Source organism: Panulirus ornatus, chromosome 68, assembly GCF_036320965.1.
Source record: "Panulirus ornatus isolate Po-2019 chromosome 68, ASM3632096v1, whole genome shotgun sequence".
In the NCBI taxonomy this organism is placed as follows: domain Eukaryota; kingdom Metazoa; phylum Arthropoda; class Malacostraca; order Decapoda; family Palinuridae; genus Panulirus; species Panulirus ornatus.
The window spans coordinates 15,600,843-15,615,117 of NC_092291.1; the positions used below are offsets into that span (position 1 = coordinate 15,600,843).

General features: G+C 41.4%; 1 protein-coding gene across 2 annotated transcripts in view; it reads left to right on the forward strand.

Annotated features, from left to right (window-relative positions):
• The first annotated feature begins 780 nt into the window (after positions 1-780).
• The window catches only part of LOC139747439 (uncharacterized), an 801,413-nt gene continuing 787,918 nt past the window's right edge, over positions 781-14,275 (forward strand). For both annotated transcript variants that reach the window (XR_011712392.1, XM_071659788.1), the window contains exon 1: positions 781-915. The gene's annotated coding sequence lies outside the window, so the exon portion shown is untranslated. The remainder of the gene's footprint in view (positions 916-14,275) is intronic.

Here is a 14,275-nt window from a genome sequence, read left to right on the forward strand (position 1 = left end):
TCCTACCCTCTGGGCAGGTCGCTTGATAGGTACCTGGCTTAGGCTGAGGTGTGTGTGTGTGTGTGTGTGTGTATTTTGTGGATTCACTAGAATGATTTGAAATGAATGATTTTTCTTTTTTAACCATACTTTCTCCTTATTGAACTAGCTGCTTCGGAATAGTAAGCCCACAGCGGTAAACGTGCATCTCCAGTGCTTCACATGTCGAAACCCTGAAATAGTGACGGGTCAGCATGTCTCAGGGATACGGAGAATTACACAATTGAATAAAGAGTGATTTTTTTTCATGTGACCTGGTTGTAAGCCCTGAAACAATCTAATTGCGACTGTTCAGGAATGGTTATTTTCGCCTCGAAATCTGTCCTTGATATAATTGGTCACTTGCACACGTCTCATAAATCAACATTTTGTCAATGACAGTGTTATAATTTATAATGCATATTTTATTATGTTGACCGTAGCTCTTCATACTGGAGCTATGAAATATTAATTTCCCCCCTTTTCCCCTGTTGTCAGAATACATAAAATTACTGCAAAAATAATGAAATAAGCTTCATAGGTACCAGGTTATCGTATACTGATTGTTTGTTTTCAGTTCTCTTGTTCAGGATCACTTGGATGGCGTTTATATGAAAAAATTATTTAGAATTTTTTTTCGTATATTACGGCAAAGATATAATTGTAGGTCGGTCAGAGAATAGTTAACCTGAATATGCTAAATGGCAACTGAGATGGAGTGCGCGCGTGTTGGCAACTGACCTGACAGAGGCCGCTAGTGTTCATCGGGAGTGGGAGGCGAGAGGAGTGGCTGCTCTCTTCCGCGGTGTTCACAGTGATTATATTAAACATATAAGGGATAACCGTGTGTGCTGTGCGTTATAGTGCACATTTACTCCCTCACCAAGTGTTAGCCAGGTGAGTGTGTGCTAATATGCCATGAAAGTTGCAAAATTCACAAGACAAGAAACTTGTGGTCGTCTCGCGCTTACCGTTCCTGTTTGTTTACCATCAAGTGGTTGAGTTCAGCAGCGTTCCGTCACGTTGACCCCGAGGTTACAGAGCCTCTGAATCAGTTATTGTGCGATGTTGGTCTGCTTCTTTGCTCCTGCTCAAGTGTTAGTGCGACCCTGGTCTACGCTTGTTACTGTGAAACGGTCACACGCTCTGGTGTACAAGTCTGACGTTTGTTGGTTTGACTCTGATACGTTCTCCACTGAGCCCAGTCGTTTGTTTAAATGTGGCTCTCGCTATGTGATGTTTAAATCTCGTTCGCGTTATATAGTGTGAATTTGGCCCACTCTGCGCGAAGTTCATAGTAAATGTGGTCGGCGTTTCCTATATGGGGGCTTTGCCCCATCATACTTTAGGATTGTGAAGTCATTGTGATTTCATTTTGTGCTCAACCTTGTTTGTGTGAAACTTACATGTTCTCGGAGTGTTTTTCGGAAATGGGTACATATATATATATATATTAGTGCGATGATGTCCCAAGACTGAATAGTTTTACTGTGAAACTTACGCTGTTGTGTGAACCTGGCTCTACTTTAGAAATGTGGACTTGGTCCAGGTCCAGTCTCATTAGGAACTTAACTGTCATTCACATTATTGTTGTCATCACTCATGCACACTCTAGTGGCAGAGGAGTGGATCAGATTGGGTCGCAGGCTTAATGGAAACCAGGCAATGCAACAACGTTTGTGTGAAATTTGCTCATCTTTCAGTTGATGTGATGATACCCTGTAGGTTTGGTTGGAGCAAAGATCTTGTAGTGCAACCCTCCAGTGGCAATGAAACTGACTCCAGTTCTCGTCCAAGTATGAAACTAAAACAGTATACAGTGCTTGCTTGGATTTAACTTCAGCTTTTATGCCATTTTGGGTCTGTCCTACATCCTTGTATGTGGACTTGACCCGCGTACTACCGCTGGTGAAAGCCAACCGGTCCTCCATTCTAACGTTCGAATGAACATACCCATGCTAGTGTACTTTTGGAACCCGATTCATACCATGTTAGTGTGGTTCCGGTCCTGTTAAATGAGGACCTAGGTCTACTCTCAATGGCGTGTGAACCTGGTGTAGTGTAGAAGTATATGGATTGTGGTCCACGGTCGACTGCTAGTGATAACATGTCAAGCACTCCATTGTGAGTATGAGCCTGGTTCACTAAGTTTGTTATACCGTGGCGTGCTTAGTATGAGCCCGGTCTACAGTCTGATGCTAATGTTACCGTGATTTGCGATCATTTCCTCGTCTGTACCTGGTCTAGGGTTTTGTGGTGGTGAGACATGGTTTGCCCTTTGTAGTTAAAGTGAACCAGGATTGCCGTGTAGAACATGATTTGCGGTCCATTGCTCGTGTGAAACAGGACAATGGTCAGATATGTGAAATACTCGTCCTTCTAGTGTTAGTTTTGATGGTGTTGATCGTGGTTTTCGTGTTAAGGAAAGTAGGCAAGCGATCTTGTAGCATCATGAACCTGGTCCGTGTTCTCGTGCTAAAGTGAACTTTGATTGTCCTCTAGTGACAGTGTGAACCATGTCTTTGGTTTATGTTGGTGTGAATGTAACCAAAGCTTTATTGTCAGATTGAGCCTGATTTGTTTTTCGTTAGTGTGAATATCCAGCACTTTAGTGGTGGGGCACTTTTATTTTTTTAATATGACATGTGTGGCATAGCGATTTTTTTTAAATCACATTAAAAAGTTAAGTAGGTAATGGACATGACACAAGGTAGGTAAAAAGGATAAAAATGGGCTCAAATTTTTTGAAATGGAGGTAAAATTACCACCAGCCTGGTTACAGGAAACTAATAATTTTCCATAATACAATATTTATAGTTTGAATGTATATCAAGTAATGCAAATTTTTATGTCACTGCCCACTTTGGTGTATGCATTTACCTGCATGTAATGTTAAACGCACTATATTTGACTCAATTGGAAGTAAACTATGGAAATATAAAGTGAACGATGTAGAATGGTGTTTTAGTACTACTAAAGTTAAAAAGGATAATTTGATTATCTTGGTGGGTTCCTTTATGTTATGGGATTCAGGCTGTTGTATTTAGCTGCCAACAGAGTTTGTGAAGCACAAGGCACAAATTCAGTTAGGTCTCCGTAACACAGAGAAATCATGTGCAAGATCTTGGATTGGTTTTGAGGAACAAACTTTCATTTGACGTAAACCTTGCCATCATGGATGCATCAGTAGCTAGGAGTCGTTCAGATGTGGTCGTCCAGTGTAAAACGAAGATCTTATATTTAATGTAATTCTCTTGAATTTTGGATGCTTGATTGAATTTGTGCCTGGATTCTACACAGATGTTTTTGTTGCGACATGCAACTAAGTCCAGCACAGAAGCTTTAAAACCAGAAAACCTAAATCATTGATGTCCCCATCAGAAGATTGGCACTCTTGGATAATTTATCGAAGTGCATTCCCTTAAAAGCCTTTGAAAAAGTTTAAACGGGAGTTTGTCATCTTTCCTTGCACCTCACTAATACCTTGCGTTGGTTTCGGGGCTCGTGTTTACTCCCAGGAGTTCGGTCTCAGACCAAGGTTGGCCGCTCAGCTGTTAGTGGCTGTTACGGCTAGACTAATCGGATACACTTATTCTTTTTTTTTTTTTGTATAGAATTGCTTTATCTTATGATTTAAGATACTGATGCACTATTGTATGATCAAGACCTGCTAGTAGGGTCTGCTGAGTGTGCCAATAGCACTCCGCGTTTGTTTGTGAGGATCCATTTAAAGTGCCATGTTTCAGTTCAGTAAAAAAAATTATTTTTGTGTTAAAGGGAACATTTCTTTAATATAATTTTTCACGGGTACAATATGCTGTACTAATAAAGTCTTCTCTGTGCTAATAAAACTTAAATTGATTTGAAGCTTCCCTGGCAAAGTCCAGTTCTTGATTCAGTGAGCCTTAAACTATGTTCCTTTTCAGAAATATGTTTTTAGTCTGAGACAAGGGCCATTCATGGCACGTATTGAATTATTTTTATATCTAAAATGTTGCATTAGAAGGAAAATGGCACAATGATTGCTTTCTGCGCACTGGTTTATTTTTATATTTTTTTCATAGAACTTTGTCCTTGACTTAGTTTTTGCGAGAACTAACGAATGTGATTTAAAAAGGATAGAACAACACTTTTCTCCCGCTTTTCTTGTCTCTCCTTCAGTGAGACAAAAGGTTGAGGAGTCATAAAACAGGGATGATGCGCGTAAAAGAATTAAAATAAGCAAACCTTTCCATACCCCCAATTGTCTCCCTTTGAGTATAGGCCACAGAAAAGCATGTGATTTACCATACATTTGTTGGCAGAGAGAGAACGGGCCTTAAGGAGCTTGTAGTATAAGCGTTGATTAGCCGTCGAAACAAGGACATTAAGACACCTTCTTGCTTATAATCAAGATTTGAATTTCCTGGGTACCGGGCCGGCGTTACTAAAGATCTTGATCATGTAGGTCATACTTCTAAGCAAAGGATTGTGAAAAAGAGTCAGGCATATTTCATGATAAGTAGATTCGTACTTTTTAGAACTGTCTTTTTGGAGACGTTAAGTAAATGTGGACAGTAGAAAGAGCTGTCCTACGACTCCAGCCGAACACATTTAAAAAAAAGTTCATAGAAGCTTCCATATTTTTTGGAGGGTGAGGGGATAAGTAAGTCTATGGACCTAAAAGTAAAGATGTCAATGGAAAGTAAGTAACTATAGAAACATTTACTTTCTCACTGTACGAGGTAAGATATGAGTGTAAAAATGATATGGGGAATCTTAGTTTCTCTGTTGTACAAGACGATAATCCTTCGATTAAATGGCCAAAACAATAATCCTTTGATTAATTGAAGACAAGATTGTATTAAGCTCAGTGACACCAGGAGTTAACTGAAGCCTTGAAATATATTAACGTTCAAAGTAATGCTCTGTAGTTTCATCACATTTTTAAGGCTGAAATTGCTGAATTAGGTCTGCAAAGAACAATAAGGGTCTGCATTGTTGTTATATAAAGAAGAACTGAGGAATGAAAATCACACCCCATTTGCAGAATACTTGTGATTTGTAGTATGGGCACAAAGGCCTTAACTTCATGCTGGGTAAGTTACGATATAACCTGGATAATAATCTTGATTATAGGTACTAGTTCAACCTGGAAAAATTATCGTCATCAAGGGACTCGGGCTGCTCGGTTTATGTACCCGAGGTATAAGAATCATGGCTGAGCCGGTGGACGTGAGGATATGTGTGTCCCACCTGCCGTGGGGATGCGAGCTGCGGTCACCAGTAGCAGCAGCCTGGCTGATAAGGGATCAGTACACAGCAGAAAGCAAATATGGAACAGAAAACCCCCCCTATTGGACTCTAACAGGGTCACCTACTGGGCAATGCACCTTGGTTTCACAGTGGTTATGGGGGGGGGGGGGGGGTCAAACGTCAGTTCAGCCTAGTTCTAGTCATAAATGCTTTCTTGCCTTCACCCTCATCGGTTTAGAGCAGTGAGTCGGAAGTTTGCGGGCACCAGCTGCAAGCCAGACATACTGGCCATTATCGCTGGGTTAACCCCCCTTGAGTATGATATAACCTTTGCTGTGGCCTTTAAGAGTCAGGAAGGTTTTGGTTCTTTGTTCATCATAGAGAGACGAAAGCGAGATTCGACGTACAGGGTGCATAGTGATGGTGTCTTGAGTTTGTCTGAAGACTTAGTATGAATTGTTGAAAGTGCTGCACGTTTCGTCAGTTACAGTTTGCTGGCCAGTACGACGTTCTCACCCTGGATTTTGTGTGCTAAGTCTTCCTCAGAGACCAGAGCAGCTTCCCACGTGAATGTTTTGACAGGTTTGAGTAAGTTGAAGGGTAGGCAGCTCATGTGTTGATGAAGACCTGCTAACATACTTCTTGTATATCAACTGACTATTTATATTTCTCTCTTGTGTCTCCCCTGATGATGTGACTACTACACGAAAGTGCACTTGGGAACTTATCGTGTTTCATTTTTCCCTAAGACTCAGGAATATATATATATATATATATATATATATATATATATATATATATATATATATATATATATATACATACATACATACATATATATATTCTCTGTCGATGATAAATTGTAGCATAAGGTTTATTTTTTGTATCTTTCATCCATGATGCAAGTCTTGTTGCACGAACAGTATCAATTCGATTACAGAATATTGGTCAGTTTGTCGGTGGCATCGACTTGGACATGATCTTGTCCAGGGAGCTGCATGTTGTTTCTATTGGTCCCGCCACCAGGTTGATGTGGTTCAACACTGCAAGGTTTAGTTCGTCTGCACGTTACGATGTTTTCCATTCAATTATCCTGTGGTTGCTCAGCCGAAGAGATATTCATGTGTATCTTCAGCTGCAGGTGACGAAAATTACCAGTGTTTGATATTATTTCCTAACATGTTGCCACCTTTACAGAGTGCGTTTAGTTCTTGGAAGAACTGAATAGCAACATACCGAGTGTCTCATAAAGGTTTTGAGATAAGAGGACCCTTCCAAGCCTTCTGCATGATGTGATGTGATGAAAACGAAACTTCGATGCGAAATTGATATCCAAGTAAAGGAAAGTTGCTTAAAGACTCTGCTTGATAAAAAGAAAAAAATATTGCCATGCTCAGATAGTGAAAATGACCTAGGCCGAGAGATAGCATCGCTTCAAGCCATTAGAATCACCATGAAGTGTTTGGTGGAGAAACTTGAAAAGGCCTCATATAGTCAAATACATCTGAGTGTATGTGATGTTGAAATTTAACGCCGGAAGGTGTTGAAGATTTTTTGATTGGTTATAATTTGCCGTGTGGCAGTTGATAGGACCAAAGACCAAATGACCAACCAAACCTTCAGAGTATAACCACCAGACTAGCCAGGATGTGTGATAGTACGCAGGCCTACGAATCACAGCCTCTTAACAGCCTCGCTGAGCTGTGAGGCAACGGGGGCAACTTGGACAGGCAAAAGACTATGAAAATTTCCCGAAGGTATACATTTATAGCGGAATCCGCTCATCTTGTAGTATGACGCTGTTTAGCTCATATCGGAAATATTATCTCCGGAAAAGTGCAGGGATGCAGCTGTCTAAAGTGTTCCTTGTTGATAAACACGATAACAACATCCGGAGCCTGTAAATGTTCAACGTTTTACCAGTAGATATGAGCAACATGACGCACCAACCATCGGGGAGAGAGAGAGAGAGAGAGAACTGGTTGATTAGTATAAAGTGTACGCGATGAATATGGGTGCTCATATCTGCGGTTTGCAGCCTCAGATAGCCTATTAGATCTGAGAAACAACCGTGCAGTGCAGTTTTTGGGAGCTTGCCTAGACGAGTCGTATCCATCATTTCGAAGTACATTAGATCCATATTGCAATATACTTTTATTCCCGTGTACTCACGGCAGCGTGTCTGATCACGTAGACCTACATCTTGTAGATAGACGTCTAGTAAGTGAGTCACTGAATTTGTTTCCCACCGGGGGATCCATGGTGTTTCTTACATTTGCAGTTAAAGAGTGTTGTCCCTCAGGGTCACATGTCGGGTACTCCGATACGAATATTTGTTGAAGAACACCTTGGGGAACAAGCTCTCCAGTATTTTGAGGCCAGAGGAATGGGAACAGCAGAAAATTCTTAAAGAATGCAGATGAGACTTTGGTTGACTATTTACTTTCCATGGACTACTTTGTTCTAGTTTTTATTTTTTTACACACACACACACACACACACACACAGAGTATAATGTACAATTTTGAGATGGGTAACGAGTGTAAAACTTTACAACAAGCAGTAATCACACACACACACACACACACACACACACACACACACACACACACACACACACACACACCACAAAACATAGAACAACCAGAGGCCATAACATGAAATTAAGGAATATAGTTCTTAGAAAATAGAATATATGTTACGAAGAACTATTATTAAGTAAGAATTGTGGCTGCATTGAGTAAACTGACGAAATGGTTTATGTGGACATGTAAGTTTAAAAAGTTGTATGACAGAAAGTTCAAGAGACAGGGCTCGACGATTGGACAGTCCAAATAATTACACACACACACACACACACACACACACAAAGAAAAATTATCTTCCTGCCAGAACAAAGGAATCTGTCGCGGGTGAATTGGTTTGGCATCCAGTAATTGCCCCGTCCAGCGATCAAAAGTCAGCTTAACAAAGTGTGAATGACTTTAAAGTTGAAGGAAAATGTGGGGATGCGTGAAACAGTCTCCAAAGAAATATATGGCCATCCAAGACCTAACCTCACCGCAGCTGACTTTAAGAATTCCCAGCAGCGATCATCACAGACAATATATTGGACGATAAATTAAAAAGAACACGGCGTTGCCATTTTCCAGGCTAAGACCTCGAACGTGTGCCATCGCAAGTGATGTGCAAAGCAATCCTCGTTTTTTAATCTTTATTTTGTTTTTTTGTGTCTTTAGCTTAGTAAATTACAGAAGCTTCGTAGTAAATTAAGATGTTTTAGGTAGATGTAGAAATACTAGTGTTTAGGTCAATTGATCGTCTATGAGACTTTGAATGCAGCGAGTCATTGATAAGGTCGTACGAACGTGGCTGGACTTAGCTAGTCTTAATTAGCGATAAATTCTTTCAGGCTAGAAATATGTTTGTTTCTCGGTGGTTGGAATGACTTTGATTTGATGTCAGACACGAAGTGGCGCAAGGAAAGTAATGAGATATACAATCCTTGATTTACTATAGATCGATAACGACTTGGGTCCCCCCAATCTTCAATCAAAAGTCGGTCAAAGCAAAGGTGCCATATGGCAGTCAGATTATGCATTCACGAGTTGAAATTGCTCTACACCTGACTTGCTAAGTGACGCACAGGAGCTATCCGCTGTAAAAAAAAGAAGATAAGTTCGTTTAGATATGGTAAATACATATTTAGATAATAACAAGGCTATGTTTATTTAAGTTGCAGGCAATACAGATTATATGAAGATCAGATGGTACTTGGGAACTCACACCGAGCTCTGGAAGTAGATGCAAGCCTCCAAAATCGACTTTGAAGACAAGATTCATTACATTTACGAAATTGACGAGCGTTTCTTTTCCCTGTTTGATGAAGGTCGTTTAGCTCAAGAGCACAACTCTGATATAAATGATATTAACCAGTTTTATGAATTTTTAACTTGCCAACGTAGAGTGAGTTAAGATAGATTTTCCAGTGAGGAAAAAAAAATAAACCGAACCAATCTACTCTACAGTGTTGAAACCCGAGAGGTGTAAGATGGGTTTGAAACAAGGTAATCAGGGGCATAAAGTAACAGATAAATCCAGCTTTATATGTGCGAAAATATTGGGACCCGTATCTTACGTACAGCCAAATTCGCAACAGTCCTTCGAACCCCACCAAACCCAGTCTACCCAGAGTTTAGACACTTTGATGAAAATTATGAACAACTTACGGTATTGTCACAGTGAAGCCTAAGTTTTTTCAGTGTTAAGATTGATTTGCAAGTCGGTCACACAGGTATACATCTCACCAGGTCATGGGCCTTCACTAAGCTTTTCATCGTATAAAAAGATTCGGCAAATGCTCCGGGCAACTTGAAGACACAGTGGAGACTTAAGTTCAAACCGTCAGTGTCACTTCAAACCTTGCTGCTCCTGCGTAATGAGGTGTTCCGGTACCTTTTTATTTTTTTTAAACCTAATAAACCGTCGATAGAGGTAACCTTTTAAGCTGATGAAACGACACGAAAAATAATGAAGATTGCAGAAAAGGAAAGTATTTACATTTTTCAATGGTTTTGAACTAGTAAACAGTAGACTGTTTTAAGATAACCAGTGCTTAACGTCATGTGAGCTCATGCCATCTCATAGCGTTCGTTGTCGGTCAGTTTTTTTTTATAGCTTTTCAGTCGTTTCCTCTGAAAGTACTGGGCCAGTTGGAACGAAACTTTACGTGAGTGGCCCATGGGTGATGGTAGTTGACTCCTACCACCACCCATGATGGCCACTGACACAGAAAATAGAAATTTCGTAAGACTGAATTAACTCTTACGAACTGTTCGTAAGTATATGAGCATGGTTGACATATATGTTGGAAATTTGTAGTTGTGCTGATTTTGAAAATGAGGAATTTCGTCCAATACTGGTAGCCTGAACTGCTTTTGATTCGAGGCAGAATTGATTCAAGATTTCAACTGTAGCTATGGGGTTATGAGTTGTTCAGCATACAACAGCAGAATTAGGTCGAATTTACAGTTGTATATCAAAACACTAAGCGTTGATTGACACTTTTTTTTTGTGCCGGTAATGCAGTTGAGGCATATTTTGTGAATGATTGATGCTGTACCCTCCCTGTAAGATGGCGGCTAGGAAGGACAGTGTCATGAATTTTGTTTTTGATTGTTTGGTGTGTGTGTGTGTGTGTGTGTTTGGCGGAGGGGGGGGGGGGGATAGATTTTCATGACTTGAATTTGAAAATGGAACCTTATTAAAACTTTTGCTCTCCTCTGTAATAGACCGCTGAGTAAGGCAGCGTTTCCACTGGGGTTTACGTAATTAGATAAAACAACTTATGAGAATATTGAGCGCGGTAGCGATGTATTGGTAGTATCACACATCCCTTAGGACCCCTTTTTTAATGGGGCCTCTGCAGCTTCGAGGCTGCATTCCAATTACGCTTATGGAAATGATGGTCTCCTTTAGAGCAAGAAGGTCTTAACAATTCTCCATTGCGTTCTCAGGCAGTGATAAAAACCTTGCCGAAGGTGTGCCTTTCGCATGCTGCGTAATCACAAACAATTGGAGTCCGGTAACGCCTACCTCTATATAAACCAAAATCGTGACATGCGTTTGATGTCAGTTATTGGAAGAATTGGCTTGGGTATCGATGACTAATGCTCAAGAACGAGCTAAACATGTTTCCAAAGAGTTTATCTCAGGAGCCTTGGTAATAATTAGGGAATACGAAGGCCTGCAAGTTGCGGCCCCCAACAGCCTGACGGAGTAGAGGTGCTTGGTCCCAGACCAAACTATGTGGGTAAGAGACCTCAGAACTCATCGTTATGTGATTAAGGACCCGGACCAAGCTGTGTGTGTGTGTGTGTGTGTGTGTGTGTGTGTGTGTGTGTGTTGGGGGGTAGATCTTTGCAACCATCTTAAGATATACGAAAGGTGAGGTAAGGTCCCTGACCGAGCTGGGAAGAGGGGAAGACCTTCGAAATCATCGTAAAGCCACAGACAGCGCTGAGGGTGGTAAGTAAAGGACCTTTGAGACTATCGTAAAGTATACGAAAGGTAAGGTAAGGTCTCAGAGGGAAGGGGAAACCTCCGAAACCATTGTAAGAGAAGGTAAGATCGAAGGAACTAGGCTGCGGGCCGGATATTGCCTGGGTAGAAACGAACTCTCGAAGGCTGCTGACACTTCGTGTATCCGTAAATTGACAAGCTTCATATGATCGCACCGTTTCTCTTGAATATAAATTCTCGAATTTTCGTTTTCGTAGGGTCTGCTACTTTTTTTTTTTTTCAGTAAGGTTTGTATGGGTGAAGTTGAAGTCTAGGATATTCTGTAAGCATCGTTGTAGGAGGATTTTAGGAAACCTCGCATGTTACCTTACACTGTATTGACTGTTCTTCCTTTCTCCTTCTCCTTCCTTCCCTGCATACAATGTATCGTCTTACCTCCGCAGCTTTATACATAGAAATCCTGTTTTTACGGCCCTTCCCCCACAACCTTAGGACTGCCATACCTTGCTTCCCTATGCAGTACCTTGTTGCCCAATCTTCTTGCCTTGCTGTGCACAGGCCAACTTTTTTTTTCCGCCTACAATTTACGAGGCTTCCTACCTTGATGCTCAAATGACCTTCTCGTGCCGCCACACACCACCCCCGGTGTCTCTACTGCTATGCTCTCTTTTGGCATATACGCCCCTATCTCTGTCTCTCTTCACACCCTCCTGCGCTGCGTGTCGTGTTACCTCCCCGGGAACCCCGCCATCCCAGCTACCTTTCTTCCTATCTCCCCGCCTTCCCATTTCTTTGACTGGTCTCCTGCTCTCTTCCCTCCCACCCACCTCCCCGTCCGCGGCTCAAGAAGATAATCTTGACCAGGAAAGACGAGGCATCCCGGATAACACTAACTTGCTCCACGACATCGTCTGGAGATCCTGCAGGAGCCGAGTCGTGATGGCTGATAGCTCCTTCATCCAGGGAAATATATTGGAAAAGTTATCGGGGAGAATTATGGTGCCAGTCTTATGATGGCGTACGGTTGAAAGATAAGCCAGGGATTGGAATTTTTAAAGTAACACGCTGTCACTCGATTACAGTGGCCCATTGTGTATGATTAGCATATAAAGTAGGCGAAATAACAGAACTCAGGAGTGTATACAAAGATCACACACATACACACGCTGCCCGCATTGTTCCAGTAAAAGAGCTTAAATTTCCCCGGAATGTATACAAGAGCCGGGTTACAGCCTACTTGCCGGAACGTGGTAGCGGGACCCGCCTCGTATATATAATGTACACCGGCCAAACGATGCAAGATCTTGTTTAGAATATACAAGCAGGAATATACACCTGCTAGAGCCCAGTACGAGGTATAACGCACTCAGTTAATCCCCAGATAATCCCGAGAAAAGTAGGAGTTTAACAAAATTTTTACGGGTGCCTGCAGTGTTTCCCCAGGATGCCTACCTCATCGTCGACCCCCTCCAAAGGAAGAACTAAGACGACGGAAGCCGAATGAAGACCATGCATGGCTGCGGTATGCCTCCGTCACAGTGGATGAACCAGACAAACATCAGGGGCGTTCAGTAGTGAGCTGAACTAGCAAGAGAGCCTACTTTGTCAGTATTCTTAGGTCCAGCAACATCATAGTGAAACTGTAAAGCGTATTACCTTGTTGATTGAAGAGACCTTAGATGTACGTAGTCGCACGGGGTGAGTTACCATTCCAAACCTACTGGAACCTCCAGCGAGGACTGCACAAACGCTGAATTCCAGCCACGCCAGCAGCAGGTAGCGATGTGATGCGTGGCTTGAGTCCCGTGTCGTTGTGGATATGAGGTGCAGTATAGTCGGCGGATGAAGCACCACGTATATTCCAGCGGGGAGGTTGATGGCTCCCTCGTTTCCAGAGGCCGCACGAATATTCCACAGTGACTGTTTAAAATTTCCATGATTTCTGAGCCCCATACGTACATTACAGCAAAATTTAAAAGTCCCGGTGTGAGGTTACACGTGTATAATAGCAAAACTGTTAAGTTTATGGAGCTTCCAGAGGATTCACGAATATTCCAGCGGAACCAGTGAAGGTTCCAGGGTATGAAGAGCCTACACGTATATCCCTATAAAACTGTTGAAGGCTCCTGTACTTCTAGAGCCTTGCATGAATATCTTAGTGGAACTGAGGAAGAGGTTTCCGTGTTTACACAGGCCACACTCATATCAAAAACATCCGGTTTCTGCGTTTCCAGTTGCTGCACGAGTAATCCAGATACACCTACGGAATGGTCGCGGTCCCCTGAGGCTGTGTGTGTATTTCAATAAAATTCTTGGCAAGTGTCTGTGTTTAAAAGAGACATCACGAAAATTCCAGCAAAACGTTGAAGTTCAGCAAATATTCATATTATTTTGAAGTTTCCAGATCTTCAAGACGCTACGCGTATAATCCTCCAAAACTTATGGAAGGTTCCAGTGTTTCCAGAAGCAGCACTAACATTCCTTTGAAGGTGTCAAAATGTTCCATTAAATCCAGTTCCCTTTATTCCTGTATCAGTGAGGATGATATACTTTTAAAAGTCACCTTTATAAACCAGTGTATATCACTGCCTGCCCTGTAGTCGAACCTAGGCTACCGACCACTGTCTTGGGTAGCCTGGGTTCGAGTCTGTGGCGCGCAATGGTAAGATCATATATATATATATATATATATATATATATATATATATATATATATATATATATATATATATATAGGAAAGGATCACAATTTTGCGCGTGATCAGGGTATTCCTAGCTTTGTCTCTTCGATGTATATCAACTGACTGTTATGTTTCTCTCTTGCGTCTCCCCTGATGATATGATTATTACACGAAAGTGCACTTGGGAACTTTTCGTGTTTCATTTTCTCCGTGGACTCATAGGAATATATATATATATATATATATATATATATATATATATATATATATATATATATATATATATATATATTATAAGAATGGTAATGTAGGTCTTGTCG